Consider the following 14,494-nt stretch of genomic DNA (forward strand, 5'->3'; position numbering starts at 1 on the left):
CGGCAGACCGCGAGAGACATGGCAGCGCTCTGTGAAAAAGGAAATGGGCCAGGCGGGGATGTCTTGGGCGGATGTCTCTGAGCTGGCCCAAGATCGTAAAGAATGGCGGCGCTTCACTTCGGCCCTTTGCTCCCCAGCGGAGATTGGGAATAAGTATAAGTAAATTAACTGATTATGCCTAAGTAGTAGTAGATGCAGATAATTAAATATTTAATAATATTTTACCTTATCATAATGTAAATAAATAAATAATAGACTAAGTACCTACTCTTAATTTGTGCACCGAGAAATAATTATTTTTGTAAATGAATATACCTACTTACAGTCACCTAGGTAAGACAAATTATTGAATTGTAAATATTATAATACGTAGGTACTGCATGCAACAAAAATCATATGGAATGCATGAAGGTTGGAATTTCGGCTACATTTATCATCTATTGTGTGTTGGTATCAACATAAAGACAAAACAAGCCGGAAGTTTTTTTACAGCTAGCCTACACTTAGCATAATGAAGGCCTTTTAATTTAATCATGACGTGAGTAATCATCATTGCTGCATTCTTAATAATATACGAGTACCTACTAATTACGTATTTATTGTGTTAATTACATTCAAACCTTTTAACATAACTACCTTTATGTTATTAGGTATGCCGCTTATTGAATTAGCTTAGAATATAAACATGGAATATATCAGAAACAACTTCATATTAATACATTTTTTATAAACTTCATGCCATAAACTTAAAAGGGAAATGAATATGGTTTATGGTCATATCTACGTGCATAGTATATAGGTACACCTATGTATTTGTGCTGACTAAAATATTATATTATTATGTAACAGTTAGTGCACATAAGGCTGAATTAACACGAATTCAACGATGTGATTGTTGCTCAGATTGGTATTGCCTTAACTAAGACTTAGTCCTTAGTAAGAACCTGCTGCAGGTTGACTGGCAGAAAATTCTTTTAGAACTAAGTCCTCCTGATTGTAAATTATTACTGTTGTAAAGTGTGCAATTAAAATATAAATATATAAATAAACAGCCCTATTATTACCTTTGAGACTACACCTAAACTTCAATATTTATTTTGGGCCAACTCACTATCAAAGAAACATTTTAGCCTGGTAAAAACCGTCTCATAAAAAGGACGTTCGAACATTAAAACCCTGTTTCCTCTTTTATTTTTTAATTAAAAACCTCCTTAATTTATTCGGTTCGAAAAAGGAGCGTTTATTGGAATAGCGTCATATTGTGGACCAGTTCTGTGGGTCTATGACCTGTCGTCGTCGGGTAGAGGTCGTATCATCGAGTCTATTATTTTTGTCCAAAGGCGTCTAAATTTTGAAGCGGCTATTGAACTTGAGAAGCGAAGTTGTCTGTTTAGTTGGACCAGATACAGGTATCTTATATGAATTATAATTATTCTGATGTAGAATCTACAGAACCTTTGCATAAAGTCAACTTGATGCATCTTCGGTCCTGTCTGAAGCTTTATATGATATTATGTTAATAATATCAAGATTAAACAATGATTTCTCAGAGAATAAGCTCACATTAGCATAGCGTAGTCCCAAGCGTCCAAGGGCGAAAGGCTGACAATGTAATAAAAAAAGTCATATCTACTTATGCGTTAGTACTGCCAACACGGAAATCACGAGTACCATCTGTGCAGGCACCCATCGCGTGGGAATCTCGACCTTTACCGTATGGTTATTGAATTCAAACTCGATCGGGAGGTTCCCACAGATTAACAGTTTAATCTGTGAAAAGCCTTGTCGGATGCGCGATTGCGTTTCCCTCTTCCTGCATTCGAATTTTAAACAGAACGGTTTGTTTTTTTCTTTTTCAAGTTTTTTTAGGCAAAGGTTTATTACCTCTTTGCGTAGTTTTACCAACTCCTCTCAAAAAGTATCTTATAACAAGGTCAGAAAGGTCAAAATCATTATTTTCTATCATTATTTCGGTCAGAGGCTGCGTTGAGATCATTAATAACAAATAATTGATTGTTTGATACAACGTCAGCGCCAAAAGGCTACCTCATATTATTATCTGCAGCCTAAAGTGGTGTTTGTTTATCCACCGTCAACCGAAAGGAGTGTTATGATTTTACACATATCTGCGGATTTGGCACGAACCTGTCAAATTAGATAAATATATACATATGCACATGCGATCAATGAAAAAGTTCAAGTGATATATAAAACACCAATGGCCGGTGGAACTTTTGTCATTGCTCGTAAGTATATTTTTTAATTTCGAATTTAAACATACGTCTATTTTTTTATCGGCAACGTAATTGTGTGGCAATAATGCTTTTCCAATTCAAATGATAATTTCTAAAACTTTTGCAAATTCGTGAAAAACTAACTTTTACACGTCGTTACATAAATAAATGCTGCTAAATTTTCCTCTAGAGTCAATTTCGGTTTAGTATCACCACTTTAGCAACAGCCTATATAATAATGTAGCTAGCTAAATAGCTATAATAATGCCTGTATCCCCGACCGGTCGGCCGCGACATAGAATATATTGTTTATGGTCACCCATCTGCATTCGTGAAGATGAGCACACTCTGACGACAGGTTCTTGTTCAGGGTTATTCTAGCTATACAACAGGGTTAAGGTAAGCATCCATCTATCGGTATCGTACGTATCGGACCAAACGGATTTTCATCGAAACGGCATAGACAACGTCGATGAAGTGGACGCACTTGTGTAAATTTTTATACAAAGAATACGGAATTCGATGCGTCCGTTGCGTACAACACCGAAAGTTGGACGCTTACCTTTTCTCTGTAACTACTTGCAAAAACAAACGAACGAGAGCTGTCGATGTCGTACAAAAGATCAAAGCGACTAAAGGGAGGAGGAGTGTGCTAGGTGCACAACTGTACATATCATCATCATCATCAGCCAATAATCATCCACTGCTGGACATAGGCCTCTCCCAAGGAGCGCCACAACACTCGGTCCTCGGCCTTCCTCATCCAACCACTACCCGCCACCCGCCTAAGGTCGTCAGTCCAGCGGGCAGGAGGGCGTCCCACGCTGCGTTTGCCTGTTCGTGGTCTCCACTCGAGAACTCGTCTACCCCAACGGTTATCGGTTCTTCGGCAGATATGACTGTACATATATTATTATAATATTATATTGACAAAATAAATCAAAATCTCGTTTCTCTATCTATGTAGATAAATGTCACTAATTATCGTAATTTTCCTTAAACGAGTTCAACGATGACGCCGTAGCTATAGTTGCTGTGTGGTACCTAAGCTCCAAAACATTTCGCAAACTAAAGAAACTGTCGTCTTTACCCTTTGGTATACTTGCCTGTTCGTAGCCTCTACTTAAGAACCAGTCTAATTTAACCAGTCGGAAAAAAACTTTAGCATACGTACCGAAGTAGAGCATGTTGATTGGAACAACGAAAACTAAAGCATATTTTTTGCACTGCCTCAACAATGTCAACGAACAATAAAACGAAATTCAAGGTCCGACTGAAAACTACCTTGACCTCTGCAAACGTAACAAAAACTATAGCAAAATATACCCAATATTCTTCGTGCTAAATACGTCTAACTGACTCAGTAAGTATTATTATTTCTATATTCATGAACAAAAAGACTTTGGATACACATTAACGCTTGTCAAAGTGACATAATATGTGTGACAGATTGCTTGTGAGGCATCTCAATGTCAAATACAAGGCTATTATGTCGTCTTTACATGGTAATAGGACATTCGATGGATCGTAAAGACGTTTTTTTAAATACTGTCAGACGCGTGTGGCATGCTGTCAATCGATTGAAATGCCATCCAACCCGTAATGGATTAGATTTTGTTTTGAAAATGGAATAGATGCGTTCCAATTTCAATTTGACAATGATTTATTGTCAGTATGTGCAGATACAGCCAGCTAGAAATGCAGACAATGCGATTTATTCTGCATCTACACTAAGTAATTGGACTTTAAAACCTTATTATGACAGTCGTACTTTTTAAATTTGTTAAAAAGAGGATATTATTAAAAAATGAAAAACTTTTAAAAATATATTACTAATTAAGATCCAGTTTAGTATGCCTTGTGTTATGAAGCTATAAAATACGAGTAAAAATATTATTAAAATACACACATATCTGATCGTATATATATAACAAGATAGAGAAGTGGAGCGAGCGAGCTGGCCATAGAGAGCCAGAGACAGAAAAAAATTGTTCCAAAAAGTTTGCAGCCACAAATAGGTTGCGGATCGAAAGAGTCTTTTTGTTGGAAAAAGTTTTAGTTACTCCGTCACTTAAAAGCATGTTTTATTAGCCTTTTAGTGGAAAAAAATAAGAAGGTACCTATATTTTTTATTTTTAGTATCATCGATAAATCTGTAGTTTTGGTTATACTTCAGTTATATTCGTTGTAACAATAGTAGCGTTACATTTCAAACCTAATAATATCGAACAAGTTATCACTATAATTCTAATGTTTATATTAAACAGAACAGACCACGGGGTTTCTTTTGTAATATACTGAGATTGAGATCTAACCGCAGCCAGTACCAGCCACACAGTGCTCAACAAATTATTAGCCACCTTTGAGAAATAAATATTTCAACGAAGCAATTTTAACTGAGAGTACGGTTTGCGGTTAAACCTAGTTTAGAATATAATAACTACAGTTTAAGTTGGGTTAGTTATGGTTATGGTGCAATCGCGATTTTGACTTTGGCCTAGCCTGCAAAAAGACTGACAAGTATTTACCTATGGGAGAGTTCATTTGTTAATTTATTAATTTCTGTTTAAACGATACAAAAATGAATAACATAATATTTTACTAAGCCAAAACCTACATTCTGATTTGATTTTTGGGCTTAGATGTACCATGCTGCCCACGTAGGTTTCAGCTTATTACTATTATTATAACCCTTTTAGCAACACCCTGTATTTACGTAAATAGGAGTACACTACGATCTAATAATTACATTATAATACGTTAAAGTAAATTAACATAACTACACAGATAGGTACACACGGCAACGTTAAATGGTTGGCAGGGCACACTAACGCAGGTAGTGTATGTGTGTGTCGGCGACGTCGACGTAATTATTTAGTTCTGGGCAACCCACACACGGATATTGTAAGCATGTAGTTGTGCCAGTGACAATGATTCATTTTTTTATGATATGAAGCAAAATTTTGCAAAGCATTGTAATAGATTGAATGGCTCAGTTGGTATGATACAAAACTTACATGAATCGGTATGGTGGTTCAAATCCCACTAAACTTAATAAATTTTTGTTTACGTTTTTTTAATAAATTAAATTTATTTTTTAAGATGGTTAATAATAGTATTGTAGTATATACGAATAAAAGCAACACAGAAAGTAAATGAAACAAGTTATTAAGTATTAAAATTACCAAATTTATTCTTGCCGTAACATAAACATTAAGGATGTTACGTTTTTGTTGTTTTTCGTTTTAAAACATAGTTGTGGTTTATATTAATAAGGAAAATTTTCAATTTGCAGTTTTAAATCATAATAAACATCAGACAAGGATGGACTGGCTGTTTTACTAAAGTAAATAGGCAAGTCATTAGTTATATGAATCAACATGTTAATTAGCTAGAAATAAGATAACTTATTCTCACCTCAGTAACAATAACATAATTAACACATTGGCTTACCCATAATTGAAAATAATGATAAGTATTTAACAAAATAACTAAAATCTTATCCAAATGGAAAAATAAAAATTACTGAGCTAACCCCAATAACTATAATTTTCACCACTTTTTCGCCATAATATCTTACGTCCATCCTTGTCTGACTTTTCATCACTAAATATAACAACATTGTTGCACCAATCAAAGTTTAAAATAGTCAGTCGCAAAACGCACTCTGTTTCGACGATGCTGATCGGTTAGAGCAATTTTCTTCGCGGGCCTCCGACACCTCAACCCAGCAGCACGCAAGTGAACCCGTACGGATTGTAAGGATAGAGGATAGATTATGTGTTGTGGCCGTAGAACGGGTGCTGCAGAACGGATCAGCGCTATGTGCAGCTACGATTTCTCGATGGCGTGGTGATGCATCCGTATAGACGACTACACTGTCTACATGTCCCGAATCTGCGTATCGGTGAACCCATAATTGAACAGTTCTGCTCTGCAAACAAAAAAAAACAAATACTTAGCATACTTATACAAATACAAATATTCTAACAGTCAAATAAAATATTTGCAATCCTATGTTACTTACCGTTAAACGTCTTGCGATTTCACTAATTGTAATATTTTGTTGATATAAATACAATTATCTCCGCCTTTTTGAACATGGTTTAGTTTAAGTTAAGACTTTCCATAGTGACTGCGAAGAGTAATTAATTAAATTGACAAATCACAAAGTGAATCACTATGCAGACGCAGAGGTGAATTGTCACTAAAACTAAAAACAAATTTCGTTTATTCATATTGTATGAGGGTAGAATGATTTTAATTCTCAAATGAAGAACGAAACATATATTTTTGGCGAAGAGAAATAGTCGACAGCTATGCAGCTTGTAGTCATTTGTCAGTTTCAAATAAATTAATTTTAGAATCAACAGCGTTTAAATTAACGCAAAATTTGAATTAAGTAAAATAAAATAACCATCAGTGGACTCGAACTCACGACCTATGTTTCATAAGTCTAACATTCTACCAATGAGCTACGAAGTGTATAGACACAAGTAGTGAAATTTTGCTTCACGTCAATTTTATAACTATTTAACTAACACTACCGGTTGATATTTTTATGTCACAGCTGGTATACGGGCGTTTGCCTACGCGCAAACTCGTTTGTGCTGTTGTGTGTGTGTGTGTGTGTGTGTGTGTGGTTTGTTACTGGTGTGTAAACCGATTTCTGCGTTTATGCACACATAGACAACGTTAGTGTGCACACATACACTACGTTAGTGTGCCCTGCCAACCATTTGACGTTGCCGTGTGTACTTAATTTTAAAAATACTGACAATGGCCATCAGAAAAAGAATATTGACACTTTAAAGTTAACAAAATGAGTAGAGAAACTAACAAGTAGGTCATGGTGTATCGTAAACAAGATGCAAGGTGACGTGGCACTAATGCAATACAAGAGACTAACTTCAAAGGTTGAACATCTTCCCGTAAATTACCTACTTAAAATAAAAAACGCCTGTCGCATTGCAAAGAGGTTGCATTATCCTTGCGTAAATTGAGCACGGATATAATATATTTTGACCTGCTTATTGTTGTAAAGTACTTTACAACAATAAGCAGGTCAAAATATATCCGTGCTCAATTTACGCATTTATAAGATAAACTAGCTGTTCCCGCGCGCTTCGCTTCGCCTTAAAAAGTTTTCCCGTGGGAATTCCGGGATAAAAAGTAGCCTATGTTCTTTCCCAGGGTCTAGACCGTATGTATACCAAATTTCATTCAAATCCGTTCAGTAGTTTTGGCGTGAAAGAGTAACAGACAGACAGACAGACAGACACAGTTACTTTCACATTTATAATATTAGTAAGGATTAAATATTATAAATCTGATTTAAAAGGATTGCGTTCATGATTGCTATTTCTCGTATCTTTTAAAATAAAGGGATTATTAATTAATTGATTGAAGCATCCGTTTAAATATTACATAAGTACTTAAATATAATTATAAATTGAATGCACTGATTAACAAGTAGGTCCTAAAATAATCATTCTGATCTGAATAACCTGAATCTTGGATAAACAATATACTTATTTACAAACAGATTTTTGTTGAATCTTAGATTAACAATATACAAACTGATGTTTGCTTTGTTTTGTATGTGACACACCATCTAGTTTATATATTTTTAATCTAAGGTCTGAATGAAATCAGTTTGCTGACCATATTAGCGAGAATCTCTACTCCTCGTGAACCGACACGGATTGTTTGCAATTCCACATTAAAATCTGCTGGAAATTCCTGACACTAAATAGAATTCCAGTAAATCTAGGTCTCAGCTTCCTAATGAGAATCGTGATAACATTCCCGGTAGAGTCGGGGTAAATACCGTAAATGAGAACACACGGGAATCCAATATCGATTGTGTTTATCCCGTGTCTATTGCAGGTATAGCTCGGATGTGATTGAGAGAGTAGGATATATCGAGATAATAATATCTACAATGGCAAAGATATATTTATTGCGCATCCATCATTTTGCATCGTTTGCCTTTCACAAAAATACCTATACCTGTGTAACCTATATTATATTATGTCTCTGTGTAGCTAATGTACTGGTAGGTAAATAAAAGTATCTTTGACAGTCGTAGACGGTTGGTATTCTCAAATAAAATTATAGTATTTAGGTATGCAACAGATAGCATCAAATAAATGGTAAATAAAGATTACATTTTTAAATACTTACAATAATTATATGACTTAGTGGGTTCACAGCCAACGTTGTATTTTATCTGCAAACAAAAACATTTATTGTTATTTTTTATAACATTCTGAAATGCTGTGTGCTGCAATCTTTGACATGAAGCGTATAAGTAAAGTCTGTTTTTAATCTAAGCATCAATTCACACGTACCACAACCACACCACGTCGCAGCGACAAAATGTGGTCAAGCTGTGGTTACGTGTGAATTGTGTGACAGCGGCTTTTTGCAGTTGCGTTGTGGCAGCGACAAAATGTCGATGTGGTTGCGTTGTCGCTGTCATTGCGATGTGGTAACCTCGTCGTCGTGTGCAGTTAATACGGAAAACAGGTTGCCGCGGTCATCGACCACCTGTGTAATACGACCACATCGCAACCACATCGCAACCACATCGCAACCGCATCGCAACCACATCGCAACCACACCGCAACGGCAACGCCGCCACGAGTCAGCGGCACCCCGGCCACCTGCTCTCCCTATTAACTGCATACGACCACGTGGTTACCACATCGCAACGACAGCGACAACACAACCACATCGACATTTTGTCGCTCCCACAACGCAACTGCAAAAAGCCGCTGTCACACAATTCACACGTAACCACAGCTTGACCACATTATGTCGCTGCGATGTGGTGTGGTTGTGGTACGTTTGAATTGGCGCTAAGATACTCAATTAACAGATTCTGAACGGCTCATCAACAGGCGATTGTCCCGCCAATAGAACGATATGTCACTTAATCGCGGGACAATAGACTGTTGATACACCGTTCAGAATCTGTCAATTTGGTTTCTGAGATAATAAAATAATAATTAAAAAAAATAAAAAACCGACTTCAAAAAACCAGTAAAATGTAAGTAATAATTTAAGGTTTACACAAATTATATGTGACAGTACAAATATACCTAAGCAGGAACTGTTCTTTTTTGATGTTGGTGCAGTGACAAAGTAATCTGAAGAAATATGGCACCAACTTCAAAAAAGAACAGTTCCTGCTTAGGTATATTTGTACTGTCACATATAATTTGTGTAAACCTTAAATTATTACTTACATTTTACTGGTTTTTTGAAGTCGGTTTTTTATTTTTTTTTAATTATTATTTTATTTTATAGTTTTTAGTTTATTTGCAATAATTTTTAATCAAAAGTAAGATGCAAATGATACCAAAAAGTCCTACTAATCAATACGAATCATTCAAGCCTAAACACGAGGTAGTTGCTATATACCGTTGAGGAGTTCCCTTGACTGCCTTCCGTTTCCATCATCAGATCAGCTCAAGGTCACCATCATATTTTATTGTTATAAGAACTATATTTACGTTCTTAATTTCATTAGAATCGGTTAATATGTGTCCAAAATGGAAATTCATACCCTGTTTTTACCCCTTTACCCACCCTTAGGGGTGAGATAAAATTCTGAAAAAAAATGGGACCACCTGGAAGCTCAACCCAATACAACAAAAAAAGAATTTTCAAAATCGGTTCATAAACGGCGGAGTTATCGGTGAACATACATAAAAAAAATATAAAAAAAAATAAAATATCCCGACGAATTGAGAACCTCCTCCTTTTTTTGAAGTCGGTTAAAAAACAGACTTTAGGAGTACTTATACAGGAGTTTGTTATGATTTTACAATTTGTAAAAAAACAAGCGCACAATTTTCAATGTAAGCCGCTCTACTATTATGTTTTGAATGAATTTAAATACGGAACCAGTTTGACGGGACCGCTGCACACAATGCAACGTGCCACTGTAATGGACGCTGCACACGCGTAGTTATTTAATTACGTAGCTCAATACATACTGGTTCTATAACTGGTTTACTAAACTTGGATTGATTGAAGTGTGTGAGCTGAGGAATAAGGTGGGTATATTATGTCAGGCAACAATCGTCCACTACATCATAATAGTACTATAGTATAGTGTTCCTCCCTCATCCATAGTATGTCAGCTGTCGATGAAAAAATAATCATTTTCAAGTAAGGCTTGTCACCGAGGTAATGTTCAATAATCAGATGACATTGTAAAGCCATGTCAACGATGTTTTATTTATTAACAAGTAGGTAGTAAATAAGTTATCTTACAACAAAGGAACGGCATTTTAACTCGCTTTGTTTATTGATTACCTTCATCGGCACGAGCAGGTATTTCAATGTTATCAATGCATGAACTGCGATTGAACATCTCTTATAGGATAGTCAAGGCCGACTAGTCATTATTATATGGGATTACTAAGTTACAGTGCTTAAAATTCCTTTCGAATTCTCAAAGAAGCTCAAACATTAGTTTTGTAATACCATACGTTTGGCATACCTGATACTACTTTTGGGTTAAGTGCGTTTATTTTATCCTACGAATTAAATAAATAATAAGGGGAAGAACACCGAAGACAGGCTGAGTTGCACAATAGAACTTTAAAATGCTGCCTTGCTTTGACAGCTAATGGTCGAAGCTATGACATTATACGGACGGAAAGAGACACACATAGATTTAATGCCAACATTAGCTCCATGTTCCTTTGTGCAACTCGGCAAGAGTTTACTGCTACTGGTACACACAGGAAAACAGGGGCACCACAAGGCTTTGTCCTCAGCCTACCTCATGCAATTACTATCACCTGTATAAGGCCCTCGACTCGGCGAAATACGCTTTAGATTACGAAGGCTTTAATTTTATGCCGATCATAAACAGGGATAACTTTAACAGCGATCCTTCAATTATAGCGAAATAATTTTATCAATTGCAAGCAGGGTGGCCGAAAACCATAAAAACGAAATTTAGGATACAACAATAAAATTATTTATGGGTAAATTTATGCCGTCGTACTGACAGTAAAATTCACAATAACCTGTCACTGCGGGTATCTTCTAGGAATCGTCAAGTGGAGAGGAAAGACGGAAAGTCCTGCTAATGGCGTTTCCCTGTACCTGCCACTGTTTGATTTGTTTGAATACATTTGTCCTTTTTTCTAGACGCCATTTTGTGGAAAAGAAAAAAGGTTTCCATTTTCAAATCTAAAGAGTTACTGGATTTTTACTACAAAAAATGATATTAAAGCGGTCAGGGTTAACATAAAATTCGTTTCACAAGTTTTTCGCCAAGACAATATTTGTCAAATAAAATCGAGTCCAATATTAGGGTTTCGGTTCTGAAAACACAATTCTATTTGCAGTTTCGCGATTGCTTTCACAGATCAACAATGTGGGGGTGGTCTGTGGACATTTCTGTTTTATTTCTTCTTGGCCAGTTTTACGATGGCCGGCCAGTGTTGCCACTTTATGACGTGTTCTCGGGAAATTGGCGGGAATTTTCAGTTTTCATGCTTTCATAACCTCACTTTTATGATCGCTGCACAATGGGCACAGTTATTTATACAATTTATTTTGTAGAAAATAATCAGCTGAAAAACTGTAGTTATACAGTATTGGAAATATTACTTTAAGTCTACAGTTGTTACAACATTGCTGGACAAGGCCTTTTCAAACGCATGCCCTCAGATATCACCTGAAGTTCTTCTTTACACTTGTTATCATTCATTCAGCCAAAGAACGGCACCGACCAGCTACTTATTTGGTATTCCTAACGACTTCGACGGCTTAATTTTACGACATAGGTACTCAGTTTCGTATTAGTACCATGTAAATACACTCACGGGCAATGAAAAGGTTCCACTGAGAAAAACACCAAATTACTCTTAAACGGAAAAACAGATTCCTTCTACAACATTAAACGACATTTAATGGAGCATCAGGATATAAACAACTAAAAACAAACATATTTTGTTAAAAATTAAATTAAATGTTGGAAAAAATTTAGGTCGTTTAGTGTCGGCTTTTTGTGAGTGAAACTATTTCATTGCTCGTGAGTGTATTTCAAATTTTAGTAAAATGACCTTGACTTTAAACACGGAGGAGATTTCACATTGAAAAGTCACTCGTGTTCCGGTGTCACCTGCCCACCGGAAGTGCACAAAGGCCCACAGACAAACGACACGCGCTCGCGATACCGGTTCCATGTTTGAAAATTATCGCACTGGCCATCTACAAAACAAAGGGGTTTTATTTTTCAGTGGCGTGCTGCACGCCTCTGACTTTTTTTCCGCACTGCACAGTTTTAAACCTGTTTAAACTTAACTTCAATTTCAAAAGTAACCCCTCACAAACAAGTGTATTTCTGATGTTTATAATTATGTATTCTTATACAATACATATAAATGTAGAATATAACTATATGTATGCTCCAATATAAGTTGTAATAAATCGTACTTTTATCGTTTTAATAACAAGGAATACCTACTAAAGGAATATCAACATCTAATATTAGTAGAACTACTCACATAATAATATTGGTATAACTTTTGTATTCGGAACGTGCGGGTCGCTGGCTTCTTAACTTGTTGGTGTAACCTTTCGGTGCAAAAATAGATAGCAGATCTATTCCATTGAGTGTCGAGATGGATGCGCAAGTGATAGAACACGTCCAAGTTTCAAAGGGGGATGTTTGAATGTGATATTATTTCGGCTTATCCGATATTTTCTGCTGCGGATATTAGATATTTGGTTCAAGATATATTTATTCAAGGCTCCGTGATATGCCCAGTGTAGACGCTGCCGCAATTAAATCTCGACATACTGGCAATAAGAATAGAATACACTATAAAGATCATAAACAAGGCGGCCTTATCGCAAAAAGTAATCACTTACAGGCAAACTATAGTCTTCTTGCATCCTTGCTGTATCCCTCTACATTCCTAGCAACCGGAAATTGTTTATTTATGTTGGCACGTTGGCAAATGGACTTTGGTGTGACAATGATTGTGTTGTTTCTAGACTGTAGTCGTGCTGGACGCTCGACGATCAATCTTGTCACCGTGCACAGATAGTAACTAGGTATTCAATAATCTGAAGCCAGATTCTCATATCACAAACACACTTGTTCGACTATCATGGAAACGGTTCCTCGAAAACGTCGCGTATGTTTGAGGTTACAGTTTGCGATTAGTTTGGAACTGTCTCAGGAGGAGAATAGATATTTTACAGTCTCAGGCACTACTATAACTGTAGGTACCTACAATAATAACAAGTTTACCGGGCGTTTAAAACAGAAAAAGTCCTGCTGAAAGAAGCTTCAGAACACCTTCCTTACAAATTTCAGTTAGTGGAATACCTTGAATTGATTGATTTCGCGTTACTCTGGTTATTACTTAGATACGTTCTATCATCATTCTGATTCAAATCAAATCTTCTAACCGCATATCTGTTATTGCGGGTTTAGCTTACATTCTTCACTGTAGCATCTTGTGAAGGAAAACATAGGAGGAAAAGAAGGTTTCATTTATTGTGAACAATAAGTTTTTCTCAGAAACAGGTAGCATAGGTACGTAGGTAGGTAGTACGAGCTATAAATATTGTATGAAGTAATTTTTCAGACGGAAAAGGATATATTTTGCTCCCTGACGATATCAGAGGAGTGGTTCGATGTGTTTGTGACGGTACACCGCGGTGTGTGTGTCAGTGACATTATACACTCACGAACAATGAAAAAGTTCCAGAGACAATAGCACCGAAATACGCCGTCTGCAATATTGGAGTACATTTAACAGCGCATCAGAATATTACCAATTAAAAATTAAATATTTTGATAAATTTTTCAGTTAAAATGTTTTAAAAAATTTATATAAATGGAACTTTTTCATTTCTCGTGAGTGTAAATGCCTATCTTAGTTCGCTAAAGTTACGTTCACGTAAGGAGTAATCTGTTAAAGGCAAGTAAAATCGATAATCATCAAATGCAAACGACCATGGGACCCCTAAAATTTGTTTTAAGAAAGAAAATAAATACACACTGAATTAAATCAATTCTACAAAGCCACCAGCAATGGGGTATTTTTATAAGGTAACTGTTTCTGTTAAAATTTTTAGATTATGTTGCTTTGCGTATACAGGAAAATCTGCATAAATTCTATAACCGTCCCTGAACAAGTCCAAATCAAACCACTATTTGCTGACAGAAGTAACGTATATTAACAACAACCAGAAAGTCATTATAACCAAAGAAA

At 36.0% G+C, this 14,494-nt stretch overlaps 1 protein-coding gene across 1 annotated transcript in view; it reads right to left on the reverse strand.

Annotated features, from left to right (window-relative positions):
• LOC105381076 (Ig-like and fibronectin type-III domain-containing protein 1) overlaps positions 1 to 14,494 on the reverse strand; it is a 131,134-nt gene that overhangs the window by 70,277 nt on the left and 46,363 nt on the right. Inside the window, exon 2 of the mRNA XM_048625087.1 lies at positions 8,421 to 8,466. The gene's annotated coding sequence lies outside the window, so the exon portion shown is untranslated. The remainder of the gene's footprint in view (positions 1 to 8,420; positions 8,467 to 14,494) is intronic.

The sequence above is a fragment of the Plutella xylostella genome, chromosome 3 (assembly GCF_932276165.1).
Source record: "Plutella xylostella chromosome 3, ilPluXylo3.1, whole genome shotgun sequence".
NCBI lineage: Eukaryota > Metazoa > Arthropoda > Insecta > Lepidoptera > Plutellidae > Plutella > Plutella xylostella.